This window comes from Nelumbo nucifera, chromosome 7 (genome assembly GCF_055504915.1).
Source record: "Nelumbo nucifera cultivar China Antique chromosome 7, China Antique-T2T, whole genome shotgun sequence".
NCBI lineage: Eukaryota > Viridiplantae > Streptophyta > Magnoliopsida > Proteales > Nelumbonaceae > Nelumbo > Nelumbo nucifera.
In genome coordinates this window covers 30,034,246-30,052,936 of record NC_142655.1, presented here as the reverse complement: position 1 = coordinate 30,052,936, position 18,691 = coordinate 30,034,246, and the positions used below count along the sequence as shown (strand labels likewise).

Below are 18,691 nucleotides of genomic sequence, written 5' to 3'. Positions count from 1 at the left end.
GAAGTTGACTGTCATTTTGTGAGAGAGAAGGTGCTGAATGGAGTGATAGAAACTCCATATGTTAGTACAGGAAACCAGTGGGTAGACTTGTTTACAAAAGGTTTGAGTCGGGGGAGAGTGGACTACATATGTAACAAGCTGGGATTATATGATATATACTCACCAGCTTGAGGGGGAGTGTTAGTGGCGTTAGTGAAGGGGTATTTTGGTCTTTGCACTTGTTGAGAATGTTGATGTGTACTGTTATGTTAGTTCGAGTGCCTCTTACTTAAATAAGGGCACTTAAGTCTTTTCCAATAAGTTAATAATATAATAACAGGTCTGGCCGAATCTAGGGAAAAGTTTTTCTCTAATTCGAACCAGACCTTCTCTCTTCTTCTTTCCTCTCCTACTTCTACTTCTTGTTGTTCACTTTACTTTACAGTCAACGAACAAGACAGAATTCTAGGGCAGGTCGAACTTCAACAAACAGGATGAAATATCTGTAGCCCCCCATAGAAGATAAGTGGTAAGGCCCCCACACATCAGAGTGCACAATATGAAAAGGAAAAGAAGATCTTTTATTTCTTACAGGGTAATTGTTTCTACAATGCTTTGACAACTGACATGACTCACAATTGAGACTGGACACACTGACTCCCATAAACAATTCGGAAAGTAAATGACTTAATGCAGAAAAAGGTAAATGACCAAAACGACAATGACTCGACATAATTCGACTGACAGACTCCGAAAAAGTAGAACCAAAGGTAGCGTTCTTGGGATAATCAAGGCATTGGCCAAGAGTGTCGAGCAAGTATATTCCGTTCGCTTCATGGCCACTCCCAATCACCTTCTGAGATTCCAGATCCTGAAACACACAATGAGAAGGGAAAAATGTTACACAACAATTCAATAACTTGGTCAAACTACTTACAGATAATAAATTGGTATTCAATTTAGGTACATGAATAGTGAAAGATAAGAGTAAGGAGTCTGTAGGCTTGACAGTTCCCTTGCCAGAAATAGAGGCAAGAGAACCATCAACTAAGGTGATTTTGTCATGACCAGGAAGCAAATCATACGAAACAAACAAAGTGGAAAGGTTGGTCATGTGATCAGAAGCACCTGAATCTATGATCCAAGGGGTCTTGGGATTACCTGAGGTGGATGCATGGTTAGCAGAAGCTCTTATACCTGAGTGAGAAAATGCGGTGGTGGATGAACTTCCAGAAGGGTTGGATGATGAAGTTACACCTTCAAGCTGGCTGATCATCATTCCAAAATTCTCATTCTCGGCTTTCATGGCTGTCAACTGTGCACAGATAGACTCAACCTCTGTATCTACACCTGTGGCTGCATGTGCACTTCCTGTCTTTCTACTATCATTTTTCTTCTAGGATCGGATAGGGACAAGACTGGGATGCAATTTCCAGCACTTGTCCTTGGTGTGTTTCGGCTTCTTGCAATATTCACAGACCACCTCCTTCTTTCCTGTGCCACTGGGAGCTCCTATAATCCCTTTGGGTTTAACCCCCATATTTGCATAATGATCATTGGTGCTGACTCGTTGAACCTGTACTTGCCTTCTACTCTCTTCACTGCTAACCAAAGCATATGCTTGTGACAATGAAACACTTTCCTTGGACAAAATGTTCTGCTTTGTGATGTCATATTCAGGATTCAGCCCTGTTAGGAAATCAAAAACCCTGTTCCTTTCAACAAATTTCCTGTATGTCTCAGCATCATTGGGGGTATTCCATGTCACAGCCTCTATCAAATCAATCTCTTGCCATAGAGATTTCAGGGTTGAGAAGTATGTTGCAAGTGATTTCTCCCCCTGCCTTAGATTCTTCACATCACTCCTCAGTTTATAGGCTCTGGAAACATTCAATTTTTGGGAGTAGGTTTCTGCAACACTATCCCAGATTTCCTTAGCCGAGTTCATCCAAAGATAGTGTTGACTAATCTGTGGCTGCATTGAATTCACAAGCCACCCAATCACTGTGTAGTTCTCTTGCATCATCTCTCCAAAGATGGATCATTCTCTGGGGAAGCTTTCTTGCTTCCAGAAATAAACCCCCATTTTCCTCTGCTACAAATATGGATTTTCACTGATTGTGACCATGCCAAGTAGTTGGTCCTATCAAGTTTAACTGTAGTTACAGCCAACATAAAATCGGCTGGGGTTCCCAAAGTCTGTCCATATTCAGCAGCACTCTTGCTTTCAAGGTCCGAGGAATCCATCATGCAAAGGCGCCAATTAGGGTTTTAATAAGTTTTCCAAGGTACAGGGAATCTTGATGAACTTAGTTTGAGCTGAATCAGCAACAACAACCAGCTCACAAAAATAGTTCAGTCTTGATAACTGTGACAGTCCAGCTCGGTGGCAGCACTTTCTAGTGTAAGAAATACTATTCCAGCCTTCAAGGGACAACCAGCAGACCTCCAAACACAAAGTATTTCAGGTCCCCAACAACCGTTGTCCCAAAGAGAAGAATAACAGCCCACAGTCCTTAAGAGGCCTTTTGACAAACACTCTGTGTGCAGTAGTTAACACCCTACTGTTAACTAGTAGGAACCACTTCAATAATGTTTTGTATAGGTCCAAAACAAAGGTTAGACAGAATTTTGGGACTACTACCACCGAGTCCAAATCAGTTTCAGCAACTTGACAGTCCAACAACAGCCGAACTGCACTCCAAAACAACCCAGAAATCTCTGAGTTGAATCAGTCCAGCAACAGCCGAACAGTAGGGCAGAATGGAGGAGGGTTTCGAATACTTTAACAGCCCTCCCAAGGAACGAAAATAACCCAGCAATGACTGAGATAACTTACAGTAAGTGAATCTCTTATTTGAACTTCAAACCAGGCTGAACACCTTTCTCTCTGATTTGAAATCAGGTCGAACACCTTGCTCTCTGATTCTTCTTGGTCACCAAACTATTCCCCAAGTGTGTAGAGACTTGGGCACCCTTCAATGACCTCCAAGAACCAGGTGAATGACTTTAAACTTCCAGCCCTAGAACATCCTCATGCAGTTGGCTGGACTAGAACCACATGAGGGTCACGCCAAGCTCTGGCCCGCTCTGATACCAAGTTGAAAACAGTCCTCTTGAAGTATAGGACTGCTTGAGATTAGATGCCAAACCAGAAAAATGAACAAGAGAAGATTAAGAACTTGAGAGAGAGAGAGAGAACTGGCGGCAATGAGAGTTAGAGAGTGAGATGTTCGAACTAAACCTCCCTCTAACACTCTAAACATTTTATTAAGTTAATCTTTGAAATATTACAGAGAGGCCCTTGAGTGGGCTAGAAATTACAAAAACAGAACATTACAGAGTATGGGCCTAGAATAAGGCCCATTATAGAGGGAAACATAAACATAACATGAAATGACAATCTATGGGCCATTCGGCCCATCTCCTCTATAGGAATCAATTTAATATTCCAATTGAGAATGACTACTCCTTTATTAATGACTTCCCTCGATATACCTATGCACCAATGAGAAGAAGTCCCAAAACTTATGAAAGATTTTCAACGTATGTTCTACACGCAATTTTAAATAGAGATTGAAGTTACCCAATGTGAGTGCATAGGATAAACCCAAGTATATCAAGAGAAGTCATCAATAAAGGAGATAAAGTATTTATAGCCATTCTCAGTCAGAATATTAACCGGTCCCCAAACATTAGAAAATAGAATGTGAAAAGGAAAATGTGATTTTTTTCTGACCTAAAGGAAATGAAATTCTAGAATGCTTACTTAATTGACGCACTTGAGACATAGACAAACAAATCTAGAAACAAGCACTTCAAGTACCCAAAAGACATATGACCCAAACAATGGTGCCACAAAATGATTTGACTCTTACTTGACTAACCCAAAGGCCTTGAGAACACAAGGCTAGCTTTATTCTCTAGCACATATAGACCATCAGCCATGTTCCCTCTACTAATTGTCTACCCAAAGGCCAAACCTTGAAAAACACAATAGGACGAAAGGTTACTGAACAGTTCAAGGCATGCATAATATTGCTAATTTTCAACAGGTTAATGGAAAACTTAGGAACATGTAAACCATTTGATAATGAGACACCAAAAGGCAAAGATATAGATCCTTAACCAACAATGGAGGATAAGGATCCATTAGCTAACCTCGTTTTATCTTTGACAGAGAGAAGGCCGTAGGAATGAAAAAAATTGATTTACCAATCATATGGATGGAGGCACCGTAACAATAAATCCACTTGGATTCTAGGGTATGCATGATCTCATGGAAAGTAGAGGCTAAGTTACTTGAGGAAGAGGCAAACGATGTAAAAGGGGTGGATCCATATTCTGCCTATGGATAGCCTTACCATATTCCATCAAATGGTCACAGAAGGAGTTGATAATATCCTCCTTGAGATTAGAACCAAGGGGGGATTCTAAGAAGAACCATAGTAGAAAACCACTTTGAGGCTCATGAGATTCAAGGTTGGTCGAGGTGAACTTCTTATGGTTTGGCTTCTTGATTTGTTCTTATGTTGATTTTTTTGCTAAGTTCTTGTGCCCACTTCAGTTTTCGTACAATTCCCAACATGTCTCACGGGTGTGCCAGAGGTCAACAAGTTAAATTGAAACATTGAGATTCAAGAAAGAAGTCAAACTGAAATACTTTATTTTCTCAGAATGGATTGATGCATAAGGCTGAATTTTGATGGGAAAGGATTAAATCAGAGAGGGGGAAACAAAGGGAGAGGCAGGATTTAATCAGGGAAAAAGTGAGGAGAAAGAAGATAGAAGAGAACCACCACTAGGAGGAGGAAAGTGGATATAGACAAGTTGGTAGAAAGACAGGAAGAGGTCAACAAGAATGGATAAATCCATAATTAAATGAATGATTCATTGTGAACAAAGGAATTCAGGAATGAATCGAAATAGATATGAATCAATCAATTAAGTAAAAACAAAAAGAAGAAGAATGAATGAATGAATGATTGGAGGAAGAAAGGAAAGAAACAAAGCAATAAAACAAAAAATAAAGAGGTTTTGGTGAATGGGTTGGATTAGGCTCCAAGTGGTTCTCGTGTTTAGTTGTTTCCATTCATATTTAATAGTTTTAGGGGTTTAAGTGGTTGAAATATGAGGTGTAAGGTGGTTGACAGAAAGTGGTCGGAGTCTGTACTCCAACCCAATGTTGAGGGATTGGCCAAGTGGCTGAATTAGAAAATGGGAAAAAAAGGAGGAACAGAAAGTGGTTGGACGTTGAAGGGGCTTCCAACAAAACCTTTTGGCAAGGAATTAGGACAATAGGTAGTTGATGGAAGTCATTTATATGGAAGGAAGGAAGAGCATTCACAGTTCGGAGGTGAATGATTAGCTCCCAAAAGTCTATTGAACAGGAGGGGCAAGTAGAAGACTTAGACCGGTCTAAACCAAAAAATAGGGTGTTTGACCCAACCCATGTTACTTTAAAGAGAGTATTGGCGCCATAACGAATGCTATTGCGAAGTAGGGATGAAATAGGAGAAATTGTTGGATTGGTTTATATCAAAAGAGAAAAAGATAAGGTTTCAACAAGGAAAGATGAGGCCATTTTGCTTCTTCTTGTCTTTATCAAATTAATTCATTCATTTCAACATTGATTGATTCCTCAATATCTCCGTTAAAATTAATTCATTCCTTATCATTCTCACATTTATGCTTATATTTATCAAGATGAATGCATGAATGTAACCATATGAATGAATGCATGTATGAATCAATTAGGTATGGAACAAAAAGAAGAAAAGAGGAATGAATGAATGTAGGATGGAAGCAAAGAAAGAAACAAAGCAATAAAAGAAAAAAAAATAAAAAATGCAAGAGAGGTCTTGTTGAGTAAGATTCGATTACATTCTAGGTGGATTTTGTGTTTAGTTGCTTCTATTCAGATTTAGTAGGTTTTGGGGTTTATGTGGGAGACTTGGACCAGTCAGTATCACAAAGGAGGGGCTTCCAACCGAGGCATGTTGCTCTAAGTAATTACGAACCATCATAGCAATTAAATGGGCCGTTAGATTACTCATAGCCCAACACCTATTCTATGCCGAAATTTGAAAAGGCTCAAAAACCTTGTCGTGATTCTAACAAAGAAGAGAGACAAGAGTTATTACCATCTATCAAGTAGAATTTTATATGGGTAGAGACAGCAAAATAAATATAGGAACAAGCGAAAGCAATATACACAAAACAAAGGCACTATGCTAGAATTTATCAGTTACAATTCGTCAAAATGTAAGAAAGGAAAAAGAAGCTTATCAGCATACCATTCTGGCCTCGCTTTAATAAGGAAAGAGTTGGATTACTACCAAAGCATAGAATGGGAGAGTTAGAAAGATGCAAAAGCCTATAAATAGTTGATTTCCCAACAACATGTGATTCCTTTCCTACTAGGCCTTGACCCTATTTATGAGCCCATTTGGGTACAAATCTTGGGCATCAAGGATCTCCCTTCAGTCCAAGAGGTGTATATGCATTGGTTCATTGCAAAAAGCCAAACCAGAAGAAGTTCACCTCGATCAACCATGCATCTCAAGAGCCTCATAGTGGTTTCTCTACTACCAGTTTCTCTCAGGATTCCCCCTGGTTCTGATCTCAAGGAGAATATTATGAACTCCTTCGTTGACCATTTGGAGCAATATGGTTGGATTATCCGATAGGCAGATTCTAGATCCACCCCTTCTACATCGTTTACCTCTTCTTCAAGTAACATAGCCTCAACTTTCCAAGTAGCTACTAATAACCTAAAATCCCCATGGATTAGTGATTCCAATGCCTACAACCATATGTGAAGATATATCTTGATGTACATTATTAGAGTAGTCCTTGTTGTATAGTATCATAGTTCTTATTATTTTATTTGTTCTTTTTATCTTTCAGCCCTGTAAGGGCATTCTTGTAACTGTACATACTTTTTATCTCTTTAATATAAAAGACGCTCTTTGGGGTGGGATATAAAAGAGGCTCTTCCTGTTCTTGAACGATCTAAATTAATTGCTCAGTCTGCTATGTGTGCCTTTGTGGGATATAGTCCTGACCACAAAGGGTTTTTGTGTTATGATCCTGCTATTCGTCATATTCGGATTTCTCGGAATGTTGTGTTTCTTAAACATATCTCCTTCTTTGTTGGGGTTGCTAGATTGCCTGCTCCTTCCATCTCTGTTTTGCAGGACTTTGATTCAAATGACACTACTACTTCCTCAACCGAGAGAGATCTTCTTGTCTTCACCCGCAAGCGGTTACATGTCCCGGCTCCTGTGCCTACAACAACCCCTTCCACCCGATCCAGAGCATTCATCTCAGATATCCTCTGTAAGTGATACCTTGACCCAAGATCCTCCTATTTTAGATAGTAGTTCAGTTATTCCACTCTGTCGTTCTACCTCTCTCGACCTCCTAACCGCTATGGTTTTCCTTCAAACCATAGTTTCTTTTCTGTTGTACTTTCTTCCACAGATATCCCTAGATCTTAACAACAAGCCATTAGAAGTTCTTAGTGGAAAGAAGCTATGGATGCCAAAATTCAAGCCTCCATGAGAGTGACACTTGGGATCTTGTGCCAGCTCCTCCAGATGCTTCTATTGTTGGAAGTCGTTGGGTCTATACTATCAAACTAAAATCAGATGGCTCTCTTGATCGATATAAGGCCCGGTTAGTTGCCTAAGGATACAGTCAGGAATATGGGATTGATTATGAAGAAACATTTGCCCCGGTTGCTAAGATCACCACAGTTCTGACACTTATGGCCATTTTTGTTGTTTATTCCTACACTATTTCTCATTTAGATGTGAAGAATGCGTTCCTTCATGGCAAATTAAAGGAGACAGTCTACATGAAACCTCCACCTGGATATTGCAGTGATCCTTCACGTGTCTGTCGCCTGAAGAAGTCTTTATATGGCCTGAAACAAGCACCCAGGGCTTGGTTTGAGCACTTCCGGGATGTTGTTGTTGCAGTTGGGTATAATCAGAGTTCCTCTGACTACTCCCTCTTTGTTCAGAGAAGACCCCAAGGTATTACTATTCTTCTATTATATGTTGATGACATGCTCCTAACGGGGGATGACGACCATGACGACATTTGTGAGCTGAAATCCTTACTTCATAACTCATTTCACATGAAGGACCTGGTCCTCTCACTTACTTCTTGGATTTGGAGGTTCATCGTAGCAGTCGAGGGTATTTTATTTGTCAACAAAAATACGCCTCAGATCTCGTCAAACTAGCTAAAATCACTAATGAGAAACATGTTGATACCCCCCTAGAGCTGAATGTCAAGCTATCCAAATCCGAAGGCCTCATCCTTCCTAATGCCACCCTGTACCGTCAGCTTGTTGGCTCTTTGATATATCTTACTATGACCAGGCCTGATATTTCACATGCAGTTCAGGTCGTCAATCAATTTGTCTCTGCCCCGAGACAACCTTATATGACTGTAGTTCGCCGCATCATCCGTTATGTTAGGGACTATTTTTCTCTTCCTCATCATCCATACAATTGAGGGTTTATGCTGATGTTGATTGGGCTGGTTGCCCTGACACCCGCCGATCCACTACTGGGTTGTGTGTCTTCATGGGTGACTCTCTCATCTCCTAGAAGTGCAAGAAACAACAAAGTGTCTCTAAGTCTTCCACTGAAGCCGAGTATAGAGCTATGTCTTCTGCATGTAGGAAGATTGTTTGGCTGAAGTCACTTTTCATTGATCTTGGGACTTCTCTTCCTACTCCTATCCCTCTATATGCCGACAACACCAGCGCTATCAAGATCGCATGTAATCGAATCTTTCATGAAAGGACTAAACATGTCGAGGGAGGTGGATTGTCACTTTCATAGAGACCTCCTTGCTGCAGGCTCTATATATCTTCCTCATTTGCCTCTCACATGTAGATTGCCGACATCTTCACCAAGGCCATGACTAAGAGTCGACATCTCATTCTTGTGGGCAAACTGATGCTGATGTCTACGCATCAGTTTGAGGGGGAGTGTGAAGATATATCTTGATGTACATTATTAGAGTAGTCCTTGTTGTACAATATCATAGTTCTTATTATTTTATTTGTTCTTTTTACCTTTCAGCCCTGTAAGGGCACATTCTTGTAACTACATACTTTTTCTCTTTAATATAAAAGAGGCTCTTTGGGGTGGGGGTCGACCATTCTTGACACCCCTAGTTCTGTTTTCTTCTAGATCTGAATTCAGTTCACACCATATACTGGTAAGTCAACTGTTTTTCAATCCAACAACCTTCTCTCAAGCAAAGATAAAGTGAAGATAGCTGATGGATCTTGAACTGTTCAGAAACCTTTCTTCCTCACAAGTAAGTCAACCATGAAATGTTCAGAAACCTTTCTTCCTCACTCCTGTGTTTTTCAGGATTTGGCCTCCGGGAGACGATTGGTAGAGAGGACATGGTTGATGGTCTACATATGCTAGAGAATAAAGATAGCATTACGGTCTTAGGGTCTTTAAGTCAATCAGATAAGATTCAAATCATTTTATGGCACCGCCATTTCGGTTATATGTCTTTTGAGTCCTTGAAATACTTGTCTCCAAATTTGTTTATGCCCATGTCATTCAGTGATTTTAAGTGACAAGTGTGTCAACTAAGCAAGCATTGTAGAACTTCATTTCCTTTATGTGACAAAGATCATTTTTTCCTTTTAATATTGTGTTTTTTGATCTCTAAGAACCGGTTAATATTCTAATTGAAAATAGGTACAAATACTTTATCTCATTTATTGATGACTTTTCTCAATATACTTGGGTTTACCCTATGCACTCACAAGAAAAAGAGCCAAAACTTGTGAAAAATTTTCAACATATAGTTTACAATCAATTTCATGCTGATGGCGGTAAGTTGTAAGTGGGTTTTTACCATCAAATATTATGCTGATGGCACCATTGAAAGGTACAAGGCTAGGCTGGTTGCAAAAGGTTATACACAGACATATGGGATTGACTATTTGGAGACTTATGCTCCTGTTGCAAAGATGACTTCTGTGAGGGTTCTGCTATCTCTGGCTGCACAGTCAGATTGGCCTCTTTACCAGCTGGATATAAAGAACACATTTCTAAATGGAGAGTTACATGAGGAGGTTTATATGTCTCTTCCTCCAGGGATGTATGAAACAAGTATGAAAGGAAAAGTCAGCATGCTGAAGAAATCTCTTTATGGACTTAAATCTCTTTATGGTCTGAAAGGTTTACGGCTGCCCTTGTTAACTTTGGCTATGTACAGACTTAGTCTAATCATACCCTCTTTGTGAAGAGGAGAGGATCTTTGGCAATATATCTAATTGTGTATGTTGATGATATTGTTGTGATTAGTAATGATGTATCAGGGATTAATGATCTTAAATCTTTCATTCATACAAAGTTTGAGATCAAAGATCTGGGGGAACTGAGATACTTTCTTGGCATAGAAGTTACTCAATATAAGGATGGGATCCTTATCTCTTAGCGAAAGTTATGTACTTGACTTGCTCTCTGAAACAGGGAAAATGGCTGCTAGACCAATCGCTACTCCAATTGATATGAGTCATAAATTCTTTGCCTCAGATGGAGTATTGTTGAAAGATAAGGGAATCTTCCAGAGGCTACTTAGGAAACTTCTCTATCTATGCATGGCTCGGCCAGACATTGCATATGTCGTTAGTTGCATTAGTCAGTTCATGCATTCTCCCAGAGACACTCACATGGCAGCAGCAAAATGAATGTTATTTGAAGCCTCAAAAGGGAACTCTATTTGCTAAGCATGGTCATATGAAACTTGAAGCCTACACAGATGCTGATTGAGCTGGGAATATTGATGACAGAAGATCTACCTCTGGATAATGTAGCTTGGTGGTAGGTAATATTGTCTCTTGGAGAAGCAAGAAACAATAAGTTGTTGCTAGATCTTCAGATGAAGCTGAATATAGAGCCATGGCTCATGGAGTTTCTTGTTGTTGTGGCTTCGATCCTTGATGAAGGAACTAGGTATTGAGCATGATAAGCCATTGATGTTATACTATGATAATTAGGCTGCCATGAACATTGCTCACAATCCAGTGCAACATGACAGAACCAAACATATTGAAGTTGATAGACACTTCACTCGAGAAAGAGTGACTTTTGGAGAAGTGTGTCTACCTTTCATCACTTTTAGCTGATTTCCTCACCAAGGGCATACACAAGGCTAAACTTCAGCATGATACTAGCAAGCTTGGCATGATTGACATCTATGCTCCGCTTGAGGAGAGTGTAGAGAAGATGGGCCGAATAGCCCATAGGTGGTTTGTCCATTTTATCTTTTTATGTTCTTTGCTGTACAGGGCCTTTATTTCTCCTATGCTATGTTCTTAATTTTCTACCCAACCAGGGGCCTCTCTGTAAATTACTAAAGTTTAAGTTAATGAAATGGGATTAGGGGTGCAAGATATGCTCCGCTTGAGGAGAGTGTAGAGAAGATGGGCCGAATAGCCCATAGGTGGTTTGTCCATTTTATCTTTTTATGTTCTTTGCTGTACAGGGCCTTTATTTCTCCTATGCTATGTTCTTAATTTTCTACCCAACCAGGGGCCTCTCTGTAAATTACTAAAGTTTAAGTTAATGAAATGGGATTAGGGGTGCAAGAAGAGGTTAGGTTCGAACTCTCTCTGAACCCTTATTGCCGCCACCTTCTTCTTCCTCTTCTTCCTTCTTGATACCTGATTTCTGCAACTTTCAATCGATTCTCTGCAATATTTTAAACAGTCCTTTCATTTCAAAAGGCTGTTTTTCTTCTCTTTTAAAGTCAAGGAAGGGCAAAGGGTTAAAACAGATACTCATTCTGTTATGCAAGCCAAACCCCTCATTGTCAAGTGAGCTAACCCAAGGAAGTAGTGTGGTCTACAATTACTATAGAGGGGATGTATAAATGAGGTTAGTTTGTATGGGTGTAGGTAAGTCAAGTGGTATTCATCTGAATAGGCTTCCAAGGTGAAATTGATTTTATTGAAACAAATCAACATGAGTTTACTTGGAATTGGTTCAGATTGGTTTAGTTGGATCAAATAGAGTTGGGACAGATGGTAAGATCCTAATAGGTGTTGGAGAGTCTTATGCTTTAAAGGATTTAGATTAATGGAGGTATTTCATGTGCTAGTGATGTTGCAACTCCATTGTAACCAACGTCTACTTGGATGGAATTATATAGGAGTTCAAAGGACCTAGGTTTGTTGTTATGGTAAAGTAGGGATGAAATTGAGATAAATTGTTAGTTGATTTGTATCAAAAGAAAAAGATATGAGGTTTTAACAAGGAAAGAAGAGGTCATTAATCTTCTTCTTGTTCTTTACCTAATTAATTCATTCATTTTTCTTCCATTTATTTCTACATTGAACCATTCCTCGATTCCTTCATTCAGATTAATTCATTCATTATCATTTTAGCATTATGCATGCATTCATTGATTGAAGCCATATGAACAAATGCATGTATGAGTTAATGGATGATAGAATGAATGAATGAATGAATGCATAAATGAAAGCATGAATTCATGAAAAATGAACGAATCAATGCCTCGATGCAGATTTATAAATGAACAAAAGAATGGATAAATTCATAATTGAAAGATGATTTATTGTGAATGAAGGAATCCAAGAATGAGTCAAAGTAGAAATGAATGAATCAATTAAGTATGAAACAGGAAGAAAAAAAACGAGTGAATGAATGAACGAAGGAAGGATGAAAGGAAAGAAACAAAAAATAAGAATGGAAGAGAGGCCTTGGTGAATGGGGTTGGATTAGGTTCCAATTGGTTTTTGTGTTTAGTTGTTTCTATTCAGATTGAATAGGTTAAGGGTTTTCAATGGTTGAAATAAGAGGTGTTAGGCGGTTCACAAATGGTGGTCTGTACTCTGACCCAAAGTCTAAGGGATTGGTTTGATGGCTGAACTAAAAAAGAGAGAGGAGGAAGAGAAAGTGGTTGGACCCAAAAGGGGCTGCCTACATACCTTCAAGAGAGGGATCAGGCCACTGTATAGTTCACCAGGGTTTGAATTTCTGCAATGATGGAGAAAGATGGTTGTATAGGTGATGGAAGGTTATTTAGATGGAAGTAAGGAAGAAATGAGAGCACTGACAGTTCGGAGGTGAATGATGAGCACACAAAGCTTAATACCTCTACTATCCTTTCTATTGATGCTAATAAAGGAAAAACGCGTGGGTGATTTAATATACACATGTTTGGGTAAAGTAAAGGTATAATAGATGAAAGAAAGCATCCATCATCGTCTTCATCAAGTTCTTTAGCTCGTAGTTGCAACTCAAGTGTAGGTTCTCCCTCAAATAGTTATCTCTAGTGAGTACATGTTAAGAAATCAGATCAAGAATCGTTGGACAGAAGAAACCACAAGAGTGTAAAATGAAGAGGCCCAAAGTTTTTAGATGATGGGGACTGCACATATGACGAGAGCAATGAAGAGTCAAATGGGCTGATACAATGGTACTAGGCAATGTTGATTTGCAAACAAACCTCAATATCTTGAACAAAACTAGTTTCAATATAGAACTCATAATAAAATTTTGGCAAAAGCACTAAAAAGTAGAGGTAACCATAGAAGAAGACAAAAATACCGAACATCTAGAAATCAAAGCATATGACGATGGATTCTAGACAATGGGCGACAATTAGTATGAGGAGATTTAATATTTTGGTGGACACCCTTCACCTTAAAGGGATCCCATTTCACTTGGTCCAACCTCCAAGCAAACCCAATTTGCTCTAAATTTGATAGATTCCTGTTCTCTCTGGATTGGAAAGAATATTGGGGTGGATTGAATGAATTAATGAATGAAAGATTGAAGGAAGAAAGAAAGGAAAGAAACATAGCAATAATACAAAAAAAGAACAGAAGATAGGTCTTGGGTGAATGGCGTTGATAGGTTTAGGGTTTTAAGAGGTTGGAATTAAAGGTGTCAGACAATTCACAAATGGTGGTCTGTACTCCGACCCAAAGTCCAGTAGATTGGAGAGATGGATGAATCAGAAAAGCGGGAATGAATGAGGAAGAGAAAGTGATCGGACCCTGAAGGGGCAAGAAATTTACGCTTTAGCGAGGGCTTTGGCCATTGTAGTTCACCGGGTTGGAATTCTGACAATGATGGAAAAAGACGGTGAGCGGTTGCATAGGAGATGGAAGGTTATTTAGATGGAAGGAATGAAGAAAAGAGAGCACTGATGATTTGGAGATGAACGATGAGATCCCAAAAGTCCTTGAACAGGAGGGGCAAGTAGAAGACCTAGACCAGTCTAAACAAAAAAAAAAAAGAGGGTGTTTGAACCAACCCATGTTTCTTTAAAGAAAGCAGTGACACCATAATGAATGTTATGGTGATGTATGCACGAAATAGGAGAAATTGCTACTGGATGAAATTTAGAGGTGTAAGGCAGTCAAGAGATGATGGTTTGTACACTGGTTCAAATTCTAAGGATTGGTTAGGTGGCTAAATTGGAAATGGTTAAGGAAAAGGAGCAAGAGAAAGTGGTTGGACACTGAAAGGTTACCCCTCTGGCAAGGGATCAGGCCGTTGTAATTCACCAGAGTTGGAATTTCGGGAGTTGAAGTTGGTAGATCACTCATAGCCCAATACCTCTTCTATGACGAAAGCTGGAAGTTGTTACCATGTGGTGATGCTAATAAAGAAGAGACATGAAAGCTTTTTTTTTGGAATTTTGGGAGTTGAAGTTGGTGGATCACTCATAGCCCAATACATCTTCTATGATGAAAGTTGAAGTTGTTACCATGTGGTGATGCTAATAAAGAAGAGACATGAAAGTTTTTTTTTCTTGATAGGAAAAGTTGAGGGGCTACCCAAGACAAATCTGATTGAGATCTTTTGGGACTGAACCTAAACTAGTTGGACAATAGGAAGGGGCATTGCGCGCTAGCCAATCAGCCTCCTGGTTTGCCTCGCGATAGCTATGCCGGAAGGATATGCTTGAACTAAACTCGGTCTTGAGGAAGAGACACTCACTGATGATGCTTTCCAATCTCCATGGGGGCCTAACTCTTTCCTTATTAATCGGATAACCTCCTTCGTCCTTCATGGTCGCTCTCCCTTTAAATTATGTTCCCCACCTTGTCTCCCTTTCCATTAACACCCTAGGTCTTTGGCTGTGTGTACTTTGTTCACAATCTGAGTCCTGAGTTAGACAAGCTAGATGCATGCTCTATTAAGTGTATCTTTGTTGGCTACTCTTGGACCCAGAAAGGGTATAAGTGTTACAATCCCATTGCTCGGCAGTCTTATGTCTGCCCTGATGTCACTTTTTTTGAGTTCGTCCCGTTCTTCTCGGGACCTGAAGTATCGGTATCTCTACCTTTGCTTCCTCTCCCTCTTCCAGTCCGTGATCCCGTTCTAGTTGTTCCAGTTGGGGCTGGACCTTCACCTCCTCCAGTGCAGATTCCTACTGAAAGACCACTGATTCGACACATGTATACTCATCCACAGACACCAGCTCCTCCTCCAGCTTCTACCTTGTCAGTGGATCCTATTGCTGCTCCTATTCCAGAACCTTCAGAGCTTGATATTCCCATTGCTTTACGGAAAGGTAAGCGTAGTTGTACCCTCCATCCCATTTCTGATTTTGTTTCAGTCTCACCTTTCCGCTTCACATCGCCTATTTGTTTCACTTTTGTCATCTATCTCTATACCTAAGGATGTCCAGGAGGCCCTTACTTCACCCGGGTGGCGTCAAGCAATGGAGGAGGAACTCTTTGCTCTTCAGCATACTCAAACATAGGAGCTCACTACTCTTCCTCCCGGTAAGCATGTTATGGATTGTAAATGGGTGTATACTGTTAAATACTTGTCGAATGGTAATGTGGAGTGTTTGAAGGCCTGACTTGTTGCTAAAGGTTATTTGCAGTTGTATGGAGAGGACTATATGGAAACCTTCTCACCAGTGGCAAAGATTGGCTCCGTCCATGTCTTAATTTCCCTGGCAGTTATGTATGATTGGCCCTTGTTTCAGGGGGAGCCACCACCTGATGAATTGAAGAGACCCCAATAAAATAGGATTTAAGGTCCAAAATAAAACCCATATGGTCATTAGCAATGCACCCTATGGTGCACCTACTATCCGACTTGTAGGATGCATCAAAACTAACTTTGATAGTCCCAGGGTTGGGACTGCACCATCTTATAAAATTCCATTCTATAGAAATCTCATTGGGACCAAAAGAAAAACAAGATTTGATTTCTCCCCAATAACCAAGAGTCTTTTTTACAATAATTTGGGGATGAGTAAAATTATTGTTAAAGCACTTGTCATTTCAATTCTTGCAAATAAACCAAAGCAACACTGCCAACTTTTCTTTAACAAAAGTAATAGAATCTTAGTTTCTCAAAGCACTGGACCACTAGTTATTTATTGAATTATCATTAGAACTTGGGATCAGCAGCAAGGATCCCACCCTTAACCAAATCAGCTTATCATTAGAACTTGGAATCTTAGTTCCCCTACTAGCTCTCACCTCATTAGAAGGAGAACCATTAATAAGAATCTGAAAGGAAGCTGATTTTCTGCATTCCAGAACAAAGCACTATGCTGGAATTTATCAGTTATAGGCATAGCCATCAACACGTAAGCAAGGACAAAGAAGCTTATCAGCTAAATATTACGTGCTAACTTAGTATGTAAAGAGTTGGACTACTACCAAAACACTGAATATTTGGTCTCCCAACAACAGGTGTTTGCTTTCATACTAGGCCTTAACCCATGTATGAACCCATTTGGGTATAGATTTTGGGCAGTAAGGATATCCCTTTTGTCTAAGAGGTGTATGCATTGATTTAATTTGTGGAGAGTAGGAGATCTTCTATGAATCCCTTCGAGGGCAACACCATGGCTCCAGTTCAACAAAAAAGGGGAAATCATAAAAAGGTAGACGATAAAGTTGTAGTGTATTAACTATCAAAAATCCAGACACACCTGTGAGACATGTTGGAAATTGCACGGGAAACTAAAGTGGGCACAAGAATTAAGCAAGAAATAATCACAAGAACAAACCAAGAAGCTAAACCAAAAGTAAACTTCAGCCAACCTTGCAACTCATTACCCTCTAAGTGGTTTATGCAAACATTTAGAGCAACATTGTAGGGCTATCCAACAGGAAGATTCTGAACCCACCACCTCTTCTACATCATTTGCCTCTTCCTCAAATAACTTACCCTCTAATTTAAAGGTACCTTCTAATACCCTGGAATCCCCGTGCATTATTGATTCTGGTGCCTACAACCATTTGACTGGTAAGTAGATATTTTTTTTTTCAGTCTAACACCCTTCTCTAACAAAGACAAGTGTGGTTAGTTGTTGAATTCTTCTCCTCCATTTGTTTTACATGTTCCAAAGTTTCCCATTAACCTGTTGTACAATAGCAGTACTGGACATGCCTAGAATTGTCCAATATGCTTTCTTCCTCATTCTCGTGTTTTTTAGGATTTTGCCACCGAGAAGACATTGGTAGAAGGAGCATGGTTGGTGGTCTATTTGTGCTAGATGAATAACTACACTTCCGATCTTAGGGCCTTTGAGTAAGTAAAGTGAGAGTCAAGTCATTTGTAACACCATCGTTTGGGTAATATGTCCTCTGAGTCATTGAAGTACTTGTTTCCATAAATATTTAGGTTTGTTTAAATCAATGATTGTCACATGTGTCAACTAAGCAAGCATTGTAGAAATTCATTTCTTTTATGTAATAAGAAATTAGAATTTCCTTTCACATTTTGTTTTTTGATGTTTGGGAGCCAATTAATATTCCAACTAAGAATGGTAAAAATAGTTCATCTCCTCTCGATATACTTGGGTTTACCCTATGCGAAGAAGTTCCAAAACTTGTGAAAGATTTTCAACATATGGTCTAAACCCAATTTTAGACATAGATTCAAGTTACCCTATGTGAGTGCATAGGGCAAACCCAAGTATATCGAGAGAAGTCATCAATAGAGGAGATAAAGTATTTATAGTCATTCTCAGTTGGAATATTAACCGGTCCCCAAACATCAAAAAACAAAATGTGAAAAGGAAAATCTAGTCTTTTATTACTTAAAGAAAATGAAGTTCTACAATGAAAGACTTGCCACACAGACTTAAACAAATCTGCAAACAACTACTTCAAGGACTCAAAAGACGTATGGCCTAAATAATGGTGCCAAAAATTATTTGACTTTTATTTGACTAACTCAAAATCCCTAAGACTACAAGGCTAGCATTATTCTCCAAGTGGTTCTTGTGTTTAGTTGTTTCCATTCTCATTTAATAGGTTTAGAGGTTTAGATGGTTGAATTAAGAGATGTTAGGTGGTTGATAAAAAGTGGTCAGCTAAGGGATTGGTTAGGCGGATGAATTAGAAAATGGAAAAAAAAAAAGAAGAAAGATTAAGTAGTTGGACCCCGAAGGCACTTCCTACATACCCTTTGGCGAGGGATTAGGACATTGTAGTTCGTTGGGGTTGGAATTTTGGCAATGATGGAGAAAGACGGTGGGCGGTTGTATAGGAGATGGAAGGTGATTTAGATGGAAGGAAGAAAGGGAACATTAAAGGTTTGGAGGTGAATCAACTCCCAAAAGTCCATTGAATAGAAGGAGAAGGTAGAAAACTTTGACTGGTTTATACCAAAAAAGAGGGTATTTGAACCAACCCTTGTTGCTTTAAAGA

At 39.4% G+C, this 18,691-nt stretch overlaps 1 long non-coding RNA gene across 1 annotated transcript in view; it reads right to left on the bottom strand.

Moving 5' to 3' along the window:
- Positions 1-566: 566 nt before the first annotated feature.
- LOC148790323 (uncharacterized) overlaps positions 567-18,691 on the bottom strand; it is a 77,977-nt gene continuing 59,852 nt past the window's right edge. The window contains exon 4 of the long non-coding RNA XR_016078355.1: positions 567-850. This is a non-coding gene — a long non-coding RNA (uncharacterized LOC148790323). The remainder of the gene's footprint in view (positions 851-18,691) is intronic.